The following is a 15,815-nucleotide window of genomic DNA, read 5'->3' as shown; positions in this document are numbered from 1 at the left end:
GATCTCAGCTCACTGCAAGCTCCGCCTCCCGGGTTTACGCCATTCTCCTGCCTCAGCCTCCCGAGTAGCTGGGACTACAGGCACCTGCCACCACGCCTGGCTAATTTTTTGCATTTTTAGTAGAGACGGGGTTTCACTGTGTTAGCCAGGATGGTCTCGATCTCCTGATCTCGTGATCTGCCCGTCTCGGCCTCCCAAAGTGCTGGGATTACAGGTTTGAGCCACTGTGCCCGGCAAGATCTAATTTCTTTCTCTTTTTTGTTTTTTGTTTTTTAAAAAGAATTGAGATGGAGTCTTGCTATGTTGCCTAGGCTGATCTCAAACTCCTGGGCTCAAGCAATCCTCCTGCCTTGGCTCCCAAAGTGTTGGGATTACAGGCATAAGCCACCAAACCCAGCCTTAAGATCTAATTTCTTAGCAATTTTCAAGTTTATGACATATTATATTAACTATGGTCATGGGGCTGTAGAATAGATCTCCAGAACTTAAATCAACCTACCTGAAACTTTGTACTCTTTAGCCAGCATCTTCCCATCCCCCTCCACCCTCTTCTGCCACAGCTCCTGCCACAGCTCCTGGTGGGCACCATTCTACTCTCTGTTTCTATTGTTTTGTTTTGTTTCTTGAGACGGAGTTTTGCTCTTGTCACCCAGGTTGGAGTGTAATGGCACGATCTTGGCTCACTGCAACCTCTGCCTCCTGGGTTCAGGTGATTCTCTTGCCTCAACCTTCTGAGTAGCTGAAATTACAGGTGCCCACCACCATGCCTGGCTACTTTTTGTATTTTTAGTAGACACAGGGTTTCACCATGTTGGCCAGGCTTGTCTTGAACTTCTGAATTGTTTTGGTTTTTAAGGTTCCACATAAAAGAGAAACCATGAAACCATTTCTATTTTATTCTTAAGGTGGCCAAGAATATTGGACAGATGCTGACTTCTGTGGTTGGCCCCTCATGGTGGTCTCTCCTGACACCTTGCTTGGTAGAGGCACGTATATTTGGATGCCTCCTTTCAGTTTTGCGTCAGAGCTTTCTGTCTTCTCAATGCTTTGGACTTTTGTGGTTTCCCAAAAGCTGGTGTTAAAGAAGTATCCCTTATCCCAAAGTTCAAGACAAGACTGAGTAGTCTTTCTAGAGCTGTGCTGTCCAATATGGTAGGCACCAGCCACACTGGCTGTTTAAACTAAAATTAAAATTAGATAAAACTAAAAATTTCCTTCCTCAGTCACATAGCCATATTTCAAGTGCTCAAAAGCCACAGGTGGATAAGTAGCTACCTAGAGTGCAGATCTAGAACCTTTCTATCATTATAGAACATTTTATTCAACAGTGCCAATCTGTGGATTTCAGATCTAAGGTTGGCATGAAATCTCAGTGGACTTGAGATTTACTGAATTAGAGAGCTGAAAAGGACCTTGGAGTTCATTTATTTTGAAAACAATGCACCTCCCACTCCATCGAATGCTTCTGTGTCCCCTATAGCAGGCCTTCTAAATACTCATCCAGCCTCAGTCTGCACCTAACTCCACTTTCTCCTCCCTACCCTACCTGATAGGAAACTCACTACTTTTAAGACAAACTATTCCATTTTCAGACAGGCTATTTTTCCATCCATTGACTATAATCAAGATGAAAACTTTTAAGGTTGATATACTGGGGGTAAGATTTCAGCTTCCAATTTCTGTGTCTTGGAGAAGAACAATGAGACAGGGAGGCATGAAGCAGAACCACTCTTAGGAGATATGCATTTTGGGCTGGGCCTGAGAACACATCACATCTTAACTAGAGATGATTTTTTCTTTCTGATAGTGCCCCAGTCTGGATCTGGGTTGAGGGTTTGTTGAGGAGAGGGACTGGTCCCACCCAAAGCAGGTAGGGTTTAGTGGTTTATGTAAAGTTTCCTGTAGGTGTTTTCCTTATACATGCATGTCTCAGTATCAGATTTTTCTAACCAACAGAGAAACATGGCATCATTTTTCTTCTTTTGTGCAGAAATCACTGCTTCCTTGATGAGGCTGACATTTGACTCTATTTCCTCCAACCATAGTTTCCATCTAAGGTTTCACAAGGTTACGTTAATAGATTCTAAACCTCTCCATGTATTAGAATCACATGAGACAATGCATGTATAGCACTCAACACTGCCTACTGAATGATCAATAAATGGGAACGTTAAGAAATGGAAGGAAGGATAGGAGTGCCGAGGCAACCTCTCCAGTTGCCATCTGTCTGGTGCACAGTACTTAGTAGTGCTCAGTGAATGGAAGCTGGCATTTACCTGAAGCTACTGCTGCTGATTCTCTTAAATTTAACTTTCAAGTTGACTGTGTGAATTCACATGATTTATATGTATATTTATACCACTGTAAATAATCAATTCTAGCTACACATTGACCACCTTTTATCATCTCTGAAATCGGGTCAATCAGTGGCATTCAGTGGCAGTGTTTTTCTTTCTTTGTGCTGCTTGGTATGTCTTACAATAGTTCATGCCTTAAATTAAATAAAGTATGGTTGGCCAGGTGCGGTGGCTCATGCCTGTAATCCCAGTACTTTGGGAGGCTGAGGCAGGCGGCTCACAAGGTCAGGAGATTGAGACCATCCTGGCTAACACGGTGAAACCCCGTCTCTACTAAAAATACAATAAATTAGCCGGGCGAGGTGGAGGGCGTCTGTAGTCCCAGCTACTCGGGAGGCTGAGGCAGGAGAATGGCATGAACCCGGGAGGAGGAGATTGCAATGAGCGGAGATTGCAGTGAGCCGAGATCGTGCCACTGCACTCCAGCCTGGGCAACAGAGCAAGACTCCGTCTCAAAAATAAAGAAAGAAAGAAAGAGAGAGAGAGAGAAAGAAAGATTATATTCTAAAGTAATTATTTTTAAACTATTTTCCCTACAACTCTGGGGCTCTGCAGAAGTGCTTCTAGGGCTGTTCTCCTTTCTCTAACCCCATCAACCCAACTGTTATTTATTTTATACAAGAGGAATCTACTAAGATTTTCTTTGGAAACAAGGTTCTGCTGACTTGCAAAGTTTAAAAACTGATAATTTAAAAGACCAATAAGCGTGGTGATTTCCATTCTAAAATTTAAAATGATTTAATAACACCATAGCAATGCATACCTGGAAGAAGAAATCAAAGGAAAACACAGCATGAAAGAATCTAAGCACTTTCCCTCCAAAGTTAAAAAGATTTGAAACCACATCGAAAGTTGCTTCTAGATTTCCATTTGAAATAAAATACGAAGTTGGTTCAAAGCCTGTCCTTGGTCCATAAATCCATAACCAGAATATCAGTTCTCAAATGTGCTGGCCCAAGGTACATTTCACAGGGGTCAGAGACTCTCCACTGCTGACATCTCTCTTGCCCTTTGCCAGTCGCTTTGTGCCATAGGAAGAGTGGGCAGCAGAGAAGCTTCTGCAAGAGAATCCTGCGGGATTTTAGGAAGGAACAACTTGTATTGACCTGTGTTGATATACCTGAGACAGGGAGGATTTGAGTTGTCACCCACAAGAAAAGTAGGAGAAAGTCGGAGCTCATAAAGTCTGAAAACATATTGGACAGAGGAGAGGCTGGTTTTGGACATTTCTGGGGCTTAAGGGGCTTTGAAAGGAATGGTTATGACCTTTCCTTTCAGATGAAGATACAGAAACTCTGGAAACAGACTCTGTTCCTGAAAACTGAATGAAGCCCAGACAGAAAAACTGTTTGTGTGTTGGCTTGAGGATAGAAGCGAGGGACAATCAGAGGGAAGGAGCAAGGACTCCAGGATTAAAAGTACAAGAGGAGTCAGCTTACGTAGGGATCCAGGCGGGGAGGTCCCCGGAAGCCTGAGTCATGCTTGAGGCAAGCCAAGGCAACTCATCTGAGTAACACGAAACCATGAAACTGTACCTTATGTAACTGGGCTGGTTGGTGGCCCAGGATTCCCTTTTTCTGTGGCACCAGGGTTTGGCGCCCTTCACTCACAGCTGTCTGTGTGGAGATGCAAGGGCAGGAAAGCTGTGCAGCTCAGGGGCTGCGCTTTGAAGGGGAATTCCCCACTCTTTGGACATTGGCAGCAGAAATTACACAGAGAAGTGGGGCCCCAGGTACACAGCCCAGTGAGAGACTCTTGTTTTGGAAGAGAGTTTGATCACACCTACCAGGACTACTGGCAGAGCCAGTTCCATGAGAGCAGCTCCCTTAGATTCAGGAAGAAGTATTTCAAAGAGCAGGGAATGGGAAATGCACACAGGATTTAGCTTGTTCCAGCTTTGTGACATTGGGCAATTCATTAATCTCTGAGTCTCTGAGAGTCTCCTCTATAATGTGGAGATGGTCAGAGAAGGAATCTCAAAGGCTCTTCCAGGACTAAAATTCTGAGTTTCAGCTAGGCACGGTGACTCACACCTGCAATCCAGGTATTTTGGGAGGCAGAAGTGATAGAACTACTTGAGCCCAGGAGTTCAAGACCAGTCTGGGCAACATAGCAAGATCCTATCTCTACAGAAAAATTAAAAACTAGCTGGGTGTGGTGGTGTGCACCTGTAGTCCTAGCTAATTGGAAGGCTGAGGTGGGAGGATCACTTGATCTGGGAAGGTCAAGGCTGCAGTGAGCCATGATTATGTTACTGCCTTCCAGCCTGGGGGACAGAGTGAGACCCTGTTTCAAACAACAGCAGCAACAACAACAACAACAAAAAATCAAAACCAACAACAACAAAAATCCCAGACCCAACAACAACGAAATAGTTGACAAACTTTTTCTGTAAAGGGCCAGATAGTAAATATTTTTGGCTTTGCTGCTATGTCATCTCTGTCACAACTACTCCACTCCACTGCTGTAACACAAAAGCATCCAAGGAAAATGGATGAATGAATGGATGTGGCTGACTTTATTTGCAAAAATAGGTGGAGGGCCAGATTTGTTGTTTTGAGGACACACACACACAGTCTCAGAACAGAGCCTGGCACACATGAAACTCTCAGGTTTAGCTTTTGTTCTTCTTTGCAACTGAAACCTGTTGAAGGACTGTCATATCACTTATCTGATTGAATCCTCAATGATCTAGTGAGGTAAGTACAGTGAAGATGATGATTAACCCCATGGGTTGCCCACGTTTACACAAGCTAATGACAGAGCTAAGACTCCCTCTGATCTTCTGGTTATTCAGGTCTCTTTCTCCTTGTCTTTTGAGATGGAAATTTTTGAGGCAATTGGTGTGGCCTAAAGATTGGTCTGAAAACCAAGAAATTATTTCATTTAGGGCTGACCAGAGACGCTGATGAAAATTTTCCCTGAAGAAAGAGGACAGGTTCTCAAACTTTTCAAGTCCTCTTGGATAAAATATATCTGATTTTATCTTTATGTTTCTAAAACCTAATGATCAGATCAAAGTCCAGTCACTTATGATGTCACCAGAGGGGCCAAAGGGTGTCTTAGAAAAACCTGGTAGTCCCAATACATGGGTGGGAACTCACGGATTGGAGAGGAAGAGAGGGAACCAGGCAGCTGGACATGGGAGAGGCAGGGATGCACCCCAGGAAGAAGTGAGAAGGAAAGATAAGTACTTGACTCTTCATAAGCCTGGGGGAAGCAATTCCTGCCTCCTCTGGCCCAGGTCCATTTGGCCCTCTCTCCCTGCTCTACTCGTTTTTACCTGCATGTGCTCTTATTTATCCCAGTGCCCTGTGATGAAAGCCAGGCCTACACTTTTCTTAATTTTTTTTTTTAGGCCTCACAACACCAACGCCTTGCACTGCAAGAAGGCACTTGACAAATATGGGCTGAATTAAAGAGAAAAGAGGGAGGAGAGGGACATGTCCCCAGACCCTCATGCTGGTCTCCCTTGGTGGTGTCACCTGAGACCTGAGTCTATATTCTGGCTCTGATGCAGGGGCCACACAGTGCAGACAGTGGTAAGAATTCAGGCGGTTAGGAGGGTGCTGGGTCTAAGTCAAAGCCTGCCTCCAGCAGTGCTCCAAATTTCTGTTTTTATGCACAGAGAAAAACTGTTGTTGTTTAGGCTCATGGGAGTAAAACTGGAAAAGCAAGCCCTAATCAGAGTTCCCAATTTCAGCCCACATTGGACTCCTTGGTAAAGTTCGGTGTGGCTATCTTTCCTCACTCTCAGGCCATTTGTTTTCTCAGTTTGAGTAGAGGTTTTGCAAAACTTGGCAGTTCCCCATTGTATTTTGGGTGGGAGCTTTTGGGTTATCACAGCAGTGTCTGCTTTGCTCTCTCTTCTTCCTCCTTCTTTTTCCTCCCTTTTCTTCTCTTCCTATTACTCATTCTCCTTTTCCTATTCCTCCACCTTCTCTTCCTTTTTATTCTCCTCCTCCTTCTCATTCTTTCCCTCCTTCCCTTTCTTCCTTCTCTTTTCCCTCTCTCTTCTCTTTTCCTCTTCCTCTCCTCTTCATCCTTCTTTCTTTTTTTTCTTTGATGGAACCACTTCCCTCCCATTCTTCATGGCTTAGTCTCTCCTCTGAGTAGTTTCTCTGATTAATATACAGCCACTCAGCACTCCATGTATTCTTGGTGTTTCTAGGCATCAATTGATTGATGTGTAACCAAGTCCCTGCCATCTAGTTGGTACCTAAGCACCTGGCTTCTCCTTTCTCACTGGCTACCTTCCCAGCATTTTCTAACAGATTAGTGCTTCTGTAGACAGAGAAAAAAATACATTTTTATAATCCATATTTCTGGTTGGTGGAAATCAGAAGAGGCAGAAAGGTGGTGAAACTATCAGTTAAAATGAATTCGTTGGATTATTCATATTAGAAATATATCTAGGATTAAATTAGTTAATACATGTAAATCTCTTAGGACACTATATAGTTTAATGCTGTCCGAGGGATGGCTATCATGATTATGGTCATTATAATTGTTTCTCGGCGGGGTGCAGTGGCTCACGCCAGTAATCCCAGCACTTTGGCAGGCCGAGGCAGGCAGATCGCCTGAGATTGGGGGTTCGAGACCAGCCTGGTCAACATGGTGAAACCCCGTCTCTACTAAAATTACAAAAATTAGCTGGGCGTGGTGATAGGTGCCTGTAATCCCAGCTACTTGGGAGGCTGAGGCAGGAGAATCGCTTGAACCCGGGAGGTGGAGGTTGCAATGAGCTGAGATCGCACCACTGCACTCCAACTTGGGCAACAGAGCAAGATTCCATCTAAAACCAAAAATAAAACAGTAATTGTTTCTCATCTCCAGCTTCTCCTCCTTAAGCTGTGAATTGAATCATTCATCTATTTGTGTAGTATTGTTCTTTCATTCCACAACTGCATGTTGATACCTACTATGTGCCAGACGCTGTGTAGGTGCTGGTATATATCTGTGTGCATGTGTGTATGTGTCCCTCACATTCTTACAAAATACATGTAAAATTAATAATAGTTAAGTGTCCAGAGAAAATATATTTGAGTCAAGGGTGAGGTTCAGTGGGAGGGAGAAGGGTCTTCCTTATTCAACACAGGCTCAGAGAGGGCCTTTCTGAGGACTGAGCATTCAGGTTGAGCCTTGAATGATCAGAAGGAGCCAGCCGTGTGAAGATTCCGGGATGAGCAACCCAAGCGGAAGGAACAGAATGGCCAAAGGCCCTGATGTAGGAAGAAGCTTGGGATATTTGAAAAACTGAAAGGGGGCCAGTGTGGGGTAGAGATGGTATACATATTTATTTATTTGAGACAGGGTCTCACTCTGTCGCCCAATCTGGAGTGCAGTGGTATAATCTTGGCTCACTGCAACCTCCACCTTCCAGATTCAAGAGATTCTCCTGCCTCAGCCTCCCTAGTAGCTAGGATTACAGGGTTGTGCTACCATGCCTGGCTAATTTTTTTGTATTTTTAGTAGAGACAGGGTTTCATCATGTTGGCCAGGCTGGTCTTGAACTCCTGGCCTCATGTGATCTGCCCACCTTGGCCTCCCAAAGTGCTGGGATTACAGGTGTGAGCCACTGCACCTGGCCAAGATGGTGTATTTAGATCAGGTGCTTTGAATGAGTGACCCTGAATTGCTAATGATTTCAAAGACGGGCTCATCTCGATGAGAGGATGGATTGGTCTTCAGCCTCCTTAACCTCTAAATGCCAGCGGAAGACCTCACCTGTCTTTTGTGCCAAAAACTGGTGGGAAAATGTCAGTGGTTTCTTAAGTTCCTGCCCCTTTGGTTCTTCGGGCAAGGAGAGAATTTCATGAAGATAATGAGTGAAAGAGGACCATTGTCCATGGGAACAGGAGTTGGCCGAGTAAATAGAGACTGTGATGACTCTGGAGCAAAGCCTGTGTCTAAATATTTACTAGAGTCTCAGAAATAAAATATTCTGAATATAGGAGCTCCATCTGATTTTCTGTCCCAATCCAGGAAGTGTGATCCTTGAGATGGCAAGGATCCAAGATTAAATCTTTTCAAACTCCCTCTGTGAAAAGAGAGCTTACTAAGGGAGACACTAATCATGATTAAAGACAAATTCCTGAGAAGGTGAAGAAGGAATATGAAAACATGATACAGATGAGCACGTGCCACTCCTGAGTTTACGGTGGGATGGGTAAGAGGGTCTCACCCCACTGTGCCCCTTCAGGGACATTCAGAAGGGAATATCCCGGGAAAAAACAGAAAGTCAGTGTGTGCCACAGCCTCTCCCTGTGCCCCTGGGACTTGAGTCACCTTTGGCTATAAGACCTTGGGCAAGTCACTTCAATCTTCTGATCCTTATTCTCATCTGTAAATGAAGATCAGAATAATACCAACCTCACAGAATTGTAGTGGGCATTAAAAAAGAAAAAGCAAATGAAATACATGGCCCAACCCTTGGCCCAAAGGCAGTGCTGTGAAAGTTAGCATTCTCCTCTCCCCTTCTTATTCTCCCAGGATGGGGCTCTCAAACTGTGGTACCCAGACCAGCAGCATCAGCAAGACCTGCACTCTTGTTAGAAATGCAAAATTTCTAGCCTCAAACCAGACCTAATGAATCACAAATGCTAGGAAATGGGGCCTAGTAATCTGTGTGGTTTTTTTTTGTTGTTGTTGTTGTTTGAGACGCGGTCTTGCTCTGTGGGAGTGCAGTGATGTGATCATAGCTCACTATAGCCTTGATCTCCTGGACTCAAGCGATCCTCCCACCTTAGCTTCCTGAGTACCTGGGACTACAGGTGCATGCCACCACGCCTGGCTAATTTTTGATTTGTAGTAGAGGTGAGAGCTCGCTATGTTGTTCAGCCTGGTCTCGAACTCCCGAGCTCAAGCAATCTTCCCCCTTTGGCTTCCCAAAGTGCTGGGACTACAGGTGTGAGCCACCATGCCTAACCAGTCTGTGTTTTAATAAGTCCTCCAGGTGATTCTAATTAGGGTTGCCAGATTTAGCAAATAAAAATACAGGATGCCCAGTTAAATCTGAATTTCAGGCAAACAATATATACCTTTCTGTCTTTTTTTGTCTTTTTTTTTTTTTGCATAAGTATGTCCCATGCAATATTCAGGACATATTTACACTACAAATGTATAAATAATGAATGTATTATCTGTGAACCTGCATATTCAAGATAGGCAGATTTAACTTTATATCTTGTATTCTGGTTATGTTAAAGTTTAAGGACCATGATTGGAGGATATCCCAATGCAGGAGTCTAACACAGCCTAGAGAAGGGATGGAAAAGAGGCCCTGGGATCTCCCGATATCCCTTAAAGAGAAGGACAAAAGCAGGGAGCAGAAAGCCATCTCCAGAATTCTGGACATTCTGGGTCTTAGATGGTTCATTAACAAAGAAAAAGGTTTCCTGAAATTAGCTGAGTGCATTTTCCATTTGGGCTACGATGACCTTGTTTCCTCAAGGAGAAAATGATGACTCTGTTTCTTTCAGGAAATTCAGGGTAATCTATGAAAACATGGGCTGTGTAAAAGCATTAATATTTCTTCAGAATAGCATGTCTTTGTGGAGCAAAACTTTCTTAAATTTTGTCACATCATTAAAGTTCAGTAACACCCTTTAGGGTAGGCCAAAAAAGATTCTTGTCCTTGGTTTATAGTGGAGGAGACTGAGACTAAAAGCAGTAAAGTGACTGCCTCAAGGTCACATAGTTTGCTATGGCAGAACCAAGATTAGAACCAAGTTGGAAAGTTCTCAGTGTGCTTTAAAGGAGGGGAGGAAAAGGATGTCCATGCCACTTAACTGTACTTTCAAGTATGATTATTGATACAGGATCCTTTTTAAAAATCCCCTGGCTGCCTCTGATTGTGAAGCCAGTTGTCCATTGCCCTGGGCAATTCTTTTCATTGTTTTTTTTGAGATACGATTTCATTCTGTTGCCCAAGCTGGAGTGCAGTGGTGTGATCACAGCTCATCAAAGCCTAGACCTCCTGGGCTCAAAGGATCCTCCTAGCTCAGCCTCCTGAGTAGCTGGGACTGTAGACAGTGCCACTGCACCCAGTTATTTGTTATTTTTTTGTAGAGACGGGGTCTCACTATGTTGCCTAGGCAGGTCTCAAACTCCTGGATTCAAGTGATCTTGCCACAGCTTCCCAAGGTGCTGGCATTACAGGCGTAAGCTACTGCACCCAGCCCCCAGGACAATTCTTGATGCCTGGATTTGTGATCCTGAGTGTGCCCATGCTGCCTTACTGTCCTTAGGGTGTGGAAGTAAAGATAAAATTAATGTGTAAATGTGAATCACTTTCTTCCTCTGGGCTACAATTTTATTTTCATTGGAAAATAGCAAGGTCAGCTGTAATCATTTCCAAGGTAATTCCAGCTCTAACATCACATGAGCTGGATTAAGATGTCAGTTTTCTATTTCCATGCACACAAAACATAACTGTAGTTAGCACTCGGTGACATTTTCATGTCTTTTTCTACATCCCCCCTCAACAAAAACACATAACTTACATGCCTACTTTGCTTTCAGTCCTCAGGCTCTGCTAGTGAATCTGAGACAGCTCTGGAATTGTTGTCCCTTATTCTTACAGATTTTAAAGGATTTTGTTCTGATTATAAAATTATACAAACCCCTTGTGAAAAAATTGGAGAAATATTTTAAAAATGCACTCACATTGTTTTGTCTTCCCAAGATAATCATTGTTAAATTTGGATATATTTATGTATACACAGGTACACACACACACACACACCCCCACACCCTTATGCATATATTTAAACATTTTGGGACTCATATGGCATATAGGTTTGTATCTCCTCATGTCATAACAAATTCTTCAAAGCTATAATTTTAATGGCTGCACAATATTCCGTCATATGGCTGGGTGCAGTGGCTCGTGCCTATAATCCTAGCACTTTGGGAAGCCAAGCTGGGAGGATAGCTTGAGGTCAGGAGTTCGAGACCAGCCTAGTCAATATAGTGAGATCCCATCTCTACAAAAAATTTTTTTAAATTCCATCATAAATATGAACTTGAATTTATCTAATTGTTTTTCTATTGTTGGGCCCTTACGTGGTTTCCAACATTCCTCTGTTGTAAATGACGTAGCAATGAACATACTGATGAAATCCTTATATCTAAATCTTTGTCTGCATCTGTGATAATTTGCTTAAAACCGAGTCCTAAAAATAGGGTCGTGTAAGTGGAAGGAGACAAACTTTTAAATGATTGTAATGTGTACCAACCAACAACTTTCCAGAAAAATGGTATCAATTTACATCTCTACCAGAAATATGTGGGAGAGCCTATTTACTTGCCAACACCAAGTATTTAACATTAAAAAAAGCCTATTTGATGAACTAACCTATAAGGTCAGTTCCCCTTATGGTCTTGTTCTTATGAACACTGAGCTTATGGGTTGCCTGACTGACATTTCACAGAGCCACTTCATAGTCTCCAGTATACCCTGCTGTTCTTATGGACCCTGGGTAGGCCTGGCAGGCTAGGTTTATTGCCTCTTCTTCTAGAGAGAGTGGTCCTTGGCATGTCCCTGAGAAGCATCCTTACTCCATGCCCCAGTGGGAACAAATGCAACTCTCAAGACATTTGGTTGCTATGGATTTTGTTGTTTCCCCAAGTGGAACGTTCAAGGATTTGATATCACTTACTCACTCAGCAGAACTTTACTGAGTCCTTGCCATGCACAAAGAATGTCCTCTGTTAAGTGGAAGCAGGACTGGATTGCAGAGAGCCAGGAGTACCTGAAATTCGTCTTCTGAATTTCATGCCACAGCTGAGAGGCAGAGGTCACAGTGAGCTGAGATCACGCCACTGCGCTCCTACCTGGGCGATAGAACAAGACTCTGTCTCAAAAGTGGGCTCTTTGAAGGCTAGAAGGTATTTGGGGCAATAGACCTGTGTGGAAGCAGTTATCAAAGTGGGGACGTGACACACACCAGGAGAGGGGAGCAGACAACATGTGAGGTAAGAGATGGGAGGATGGAGATCGGCTCTGGATGATGTTAGTGGAGAGGTGGGACGGGGCTTCATTTTGAAGACAAGGGAAGCATTTTTATAGACAGAGCTTGATGAAGAGGGCATTCCAGGAAAAAGAAAAATCTCATAAACGAAAGCAGGAGGCAGGAAAGCACAGAGCATATCTTGGAAATGGAGCCAGTGTGGTTTTGCCAGAGTGGAGGTGACATGGCAGGGCATGACAGGGCTGCTGAGATTGGAGAAGGTGGGACTGACTTTATTGCAGAGAGCCTGGAGTGCCTGTAATACCTCTTCTGAATTTCATGCCACAGCTGAGAGGTAGAAAAGTGCTCTGGTCAACAACCTTTGTTGTCTCTGGTGGTTGAGATCATCTCTGAGAACTCTCACAATCCCATCTCTTGAGGAGATAAATTGTTTGCGGAAGGATTTCCCACCAAGCTTTTGAGTGGCTTCAGTGGATTTCCAGTGGAAATATCTTTGCTTTCATAACTTTACTGCGGCCTGATGGTATCCTGGAAGTCTTGATTCTACCAAGCCCTCCAGTTCTGAGGTCTCCCTGGTGAGATCGGTCAAAGTTTCTTTCACTCCATGTTCTATATATTGGCATGTGGTTGAAGTGAAAATGCCGCCCACTGGGCAGCACAGGTGCCATGTATACCTGTGTATACATACATAGGTGTGTATACACACACACACGTAGATGTATACACAGACACACACACACACACACATATATATATATATTTTTTTTTAAGAGATGGAACTTTGCTCTTGTTGCCCAGGCTGGAGTCCAATGGCACGATCTTGGCTCACTACAACCTCTGCCTCCCAGGCTCAAGTGATTCTCCTGCCTCAGCCTCCTGAGTAGCTGGAATTACAGGTGCCCCCCACCACATCTGGCTAATTTTTTTGTATTTTTAGTAGAGATGGGGTTTCACCATGTTGACCATACCTGGTCTCGAACTCCTGATCTCAGGTGATCTGTCTGGCTCATATCCCAAAGTGCTGGGATTACAGGTGTGAGCCACCGCGCCTGGCGGGTAACAGATCTTTAAAACTCTGGCAGTTAAGCAAGTGATTTTGGAGAGAACCTCTTTCACTTTTTGCCCTCCAGATCTTAGCATTTTATTTATTTTTTGGTGGGGGACATGGTCTTGCTCTGTCCCCCAGATTGCTGCAGCAGCATGATCATACTCACTGCAACCTTGAATTCCTGGGCTCAAGTGATCCTCCCACCTCAGCCTTTAAAAGAATTTAAGTGATACAGCCACTGTTTTGTTAAGGCAAACCAAATTGGTCTTTTCAGTAATCTAAATTGCATCGGGAGGAAATCTGTTCTTGCTGAATGTTCCAAATAACAGAGAGGCAAATTCTTTAATAGTGATAGCAATTAGAGGGACTGGCCCAGGTCCTCCGTACTGCCAAGAACTCATGACTCAGTGACAGGTTTCAACGGGGATTTGAAGGTGGATGATGTTAAAATCTTATGGGAAGTCAAGAGGGGCAGCTTGCTTCATTCTAGATGGCTCATGTTTGGAATGTTAAAACCTTACCAGAAGTCAAGAGGGGCAGTTTGCTTCATTCTGAATGGCTTATGTTTGGAATAGTCTATTCAGGTCTGAGGTCCACTTTGGGGACAGAGATGGGACTCAGGGAGCAGAGAACAACAAGGGTGATGAGAATCAAGTCCATTGTCAATGAGGAACAGACACATAAGAAGAGGAACAGACACATGAGAAGTCTGGGGAAAATTTAAGCAGGGAAACCATCCCTGTCCTCAGATATTGGAAGGGCTAACTTGTGGAAGAGAAATTTGACTTGTTCTGTTATACTCTAAAGAGTGGAAGTAGGACTGATAGGTAGACTTCAGCTCAAATAAAGAATGACTTTTTTTTTTTTTTTTTTTTGAGAAGGAGTCTCGCTCTGTTTCTCAGGCTGGAGTGCGGTGGCGCAATCTCAGCTCACTGCAAGCTCCGCCTCCCAGGTTCATGCCATTCTCCTGCCTCAGCCTCCCGAGTAGCTGGGACTACAGGTGCCCACCACCACACCCGGCTAATTTTTTGCAGTTTTTAGTAGAGACGGGTTTTCACCGAGTTAGCCAGGATGGTCTCGATCTCCTGACCTCGTGATCCGCCTGCCTTGGCCTCCCAAAGTGCTGGGATTACAGGCGTGAGCCACCGTGCCCGGCCAAGAATGACTTTTTAACAACTAGAGTTGTTCCACCACAGATTCAGCTGCATTGTAAGGTAGCGAGTTCTCTGTCACTAGAGGTATGCATTAAGAACTGACCATCACTTGGGAGGTGTTGCAGAGGGGACTTAAGCTGTGGCATCCACAGACCCATTCCACTCTGAAAGATTCAATGATTGTTTAATTTCTCCATACATCTCCCCTCCCACCAGCCTTCCAGGATAGGACATCTAGGTAGTAAAATGTGACTACAAATTCCCTAAAGTCAAAAGAATAAATAGCCTTTCTGCATTTTGTGATGTGACATTATGTTGTTTTCCCAATTCCCATGCTCTCAGACCTGTTGGGTTTGGTCAGACTCAGTTCATCTTGCACAACAAGCAGCAAAAGTATCCACATACTTGTAATGGCCTTTCGAGTCCCATCAGAGGGTGAGGAGGGTTGGGAAAGAAGTTAATGAGAGGTGAGGTCAAGTTGGGGAAATTTTAGATAAAGTCTGAAATCCTGAATTCATAGGAACGCGGGGGGACATTCTAGAGAATTACAGAGAATGGTGATTCATGGCACTGGGTCACTCCCTGCATGGGAGTGGTGCCAATTCTCAAATGGGCATGAGCGTGGGTGAGGAGTGGACAGAGAAAGTGTTTGGGAAATTGGCATGATGAACGTATTGTTGGTGAGCTCCAGCAACAGGAGGAGCAGCGTAAAAACCTGGCAGGGGAGTACAGGCCATAAAACAGTGGTGTCTGTCTTAGTTGGCTCAGGCTGCCATAACAAAATACCACAGACTGGGTGGCTTAAACAACAGAAATTAATTTTCTCATAGTTCTAGAAGGTAGAAGTCAAAAATCAAGGTGCCTTCAGGGTTGGCTTCAGGTGAGGCCTCTCTTCCTGGCTTGTAGATAGCTGCCTTTTTGCTGTGTCCTCATATGTGGCCTCTTTACTGTGCATGTATAGGGGGAGAGACAGACAGAGATTTCTGGTGTCTCTTCTTATAAGGACACCAATCCTATCAGATTGGGGCTCCACCCTTATGTGCTCATTTAACCTTATTATCTCCCTAAAGACCCTATGTCCAAATACCATCACCTTGGGGGTTGGTATTTATGAATACCAACTTTAACATATGAATACAGGCTTTAACATAATGAATTTTGCAGAGAGGACACAATTCTGTCTATAACAGTATCCATTGTAGCTCTTGCTAATTGTCTTTGCCGGTGAAGTAATTATCCTCTTGGAAGGAGAAAGGAGGGAAGGGACACTGATAAGAATCAG

The 15,815-nt window shown here is 43.9% G+C and overlaps 1 protein-coding gene across 3 annotated transcripts in view; it reads left to right on the top strand.

Annotated features, from left to right (window-relative positions):
* Positions 1–15,815, top strand: part of SLC5A1 (solute carrier family 5 (sodium/glucose cotransporter), member 1) — a 72,905-nt gene that overhangs the window by 8,116 nt on the left and 48,974 nt on the right. The window contains exon 1 of one of the 3 annotated variants that reach the window (XM_011979000.1): positions 12,161–12,335. The exons of the other annotated variants lie outside the window; for them this stretch is intronic. The gene's annotated coding sequence lies outside the window, so the exon portion shown is untranslated. Of the gene's footprint in view, positions 1–12,160; positions 12,336–15,815 lie in introns of those variants that run through there. 3 annotated transcript variants of the gene reach the window in all.

The sequence above is a fragment of the Mandrillus leucophaeus genome, unplaced genomic scaffold, assembly GCF_000951045.1.
Source record: "Mandrillus leucophaeus isolate KB7577 unplaced genomic scaffold, Mleu.le_1.0 Scaffold2, whole genome shotgun sequence".
Lineage (NCBI taxonomy): Eukaryota > Metazoa > Chordata > Mammalia > Primates > Cercopithecidae > Mandrillus > Mandrillus leucophaeus.
The sequence above is the reverse complement of the archived record's forward strand: the minus strand, read 5'-3'. Positions and strand labels throughout refer to the sequence as shown.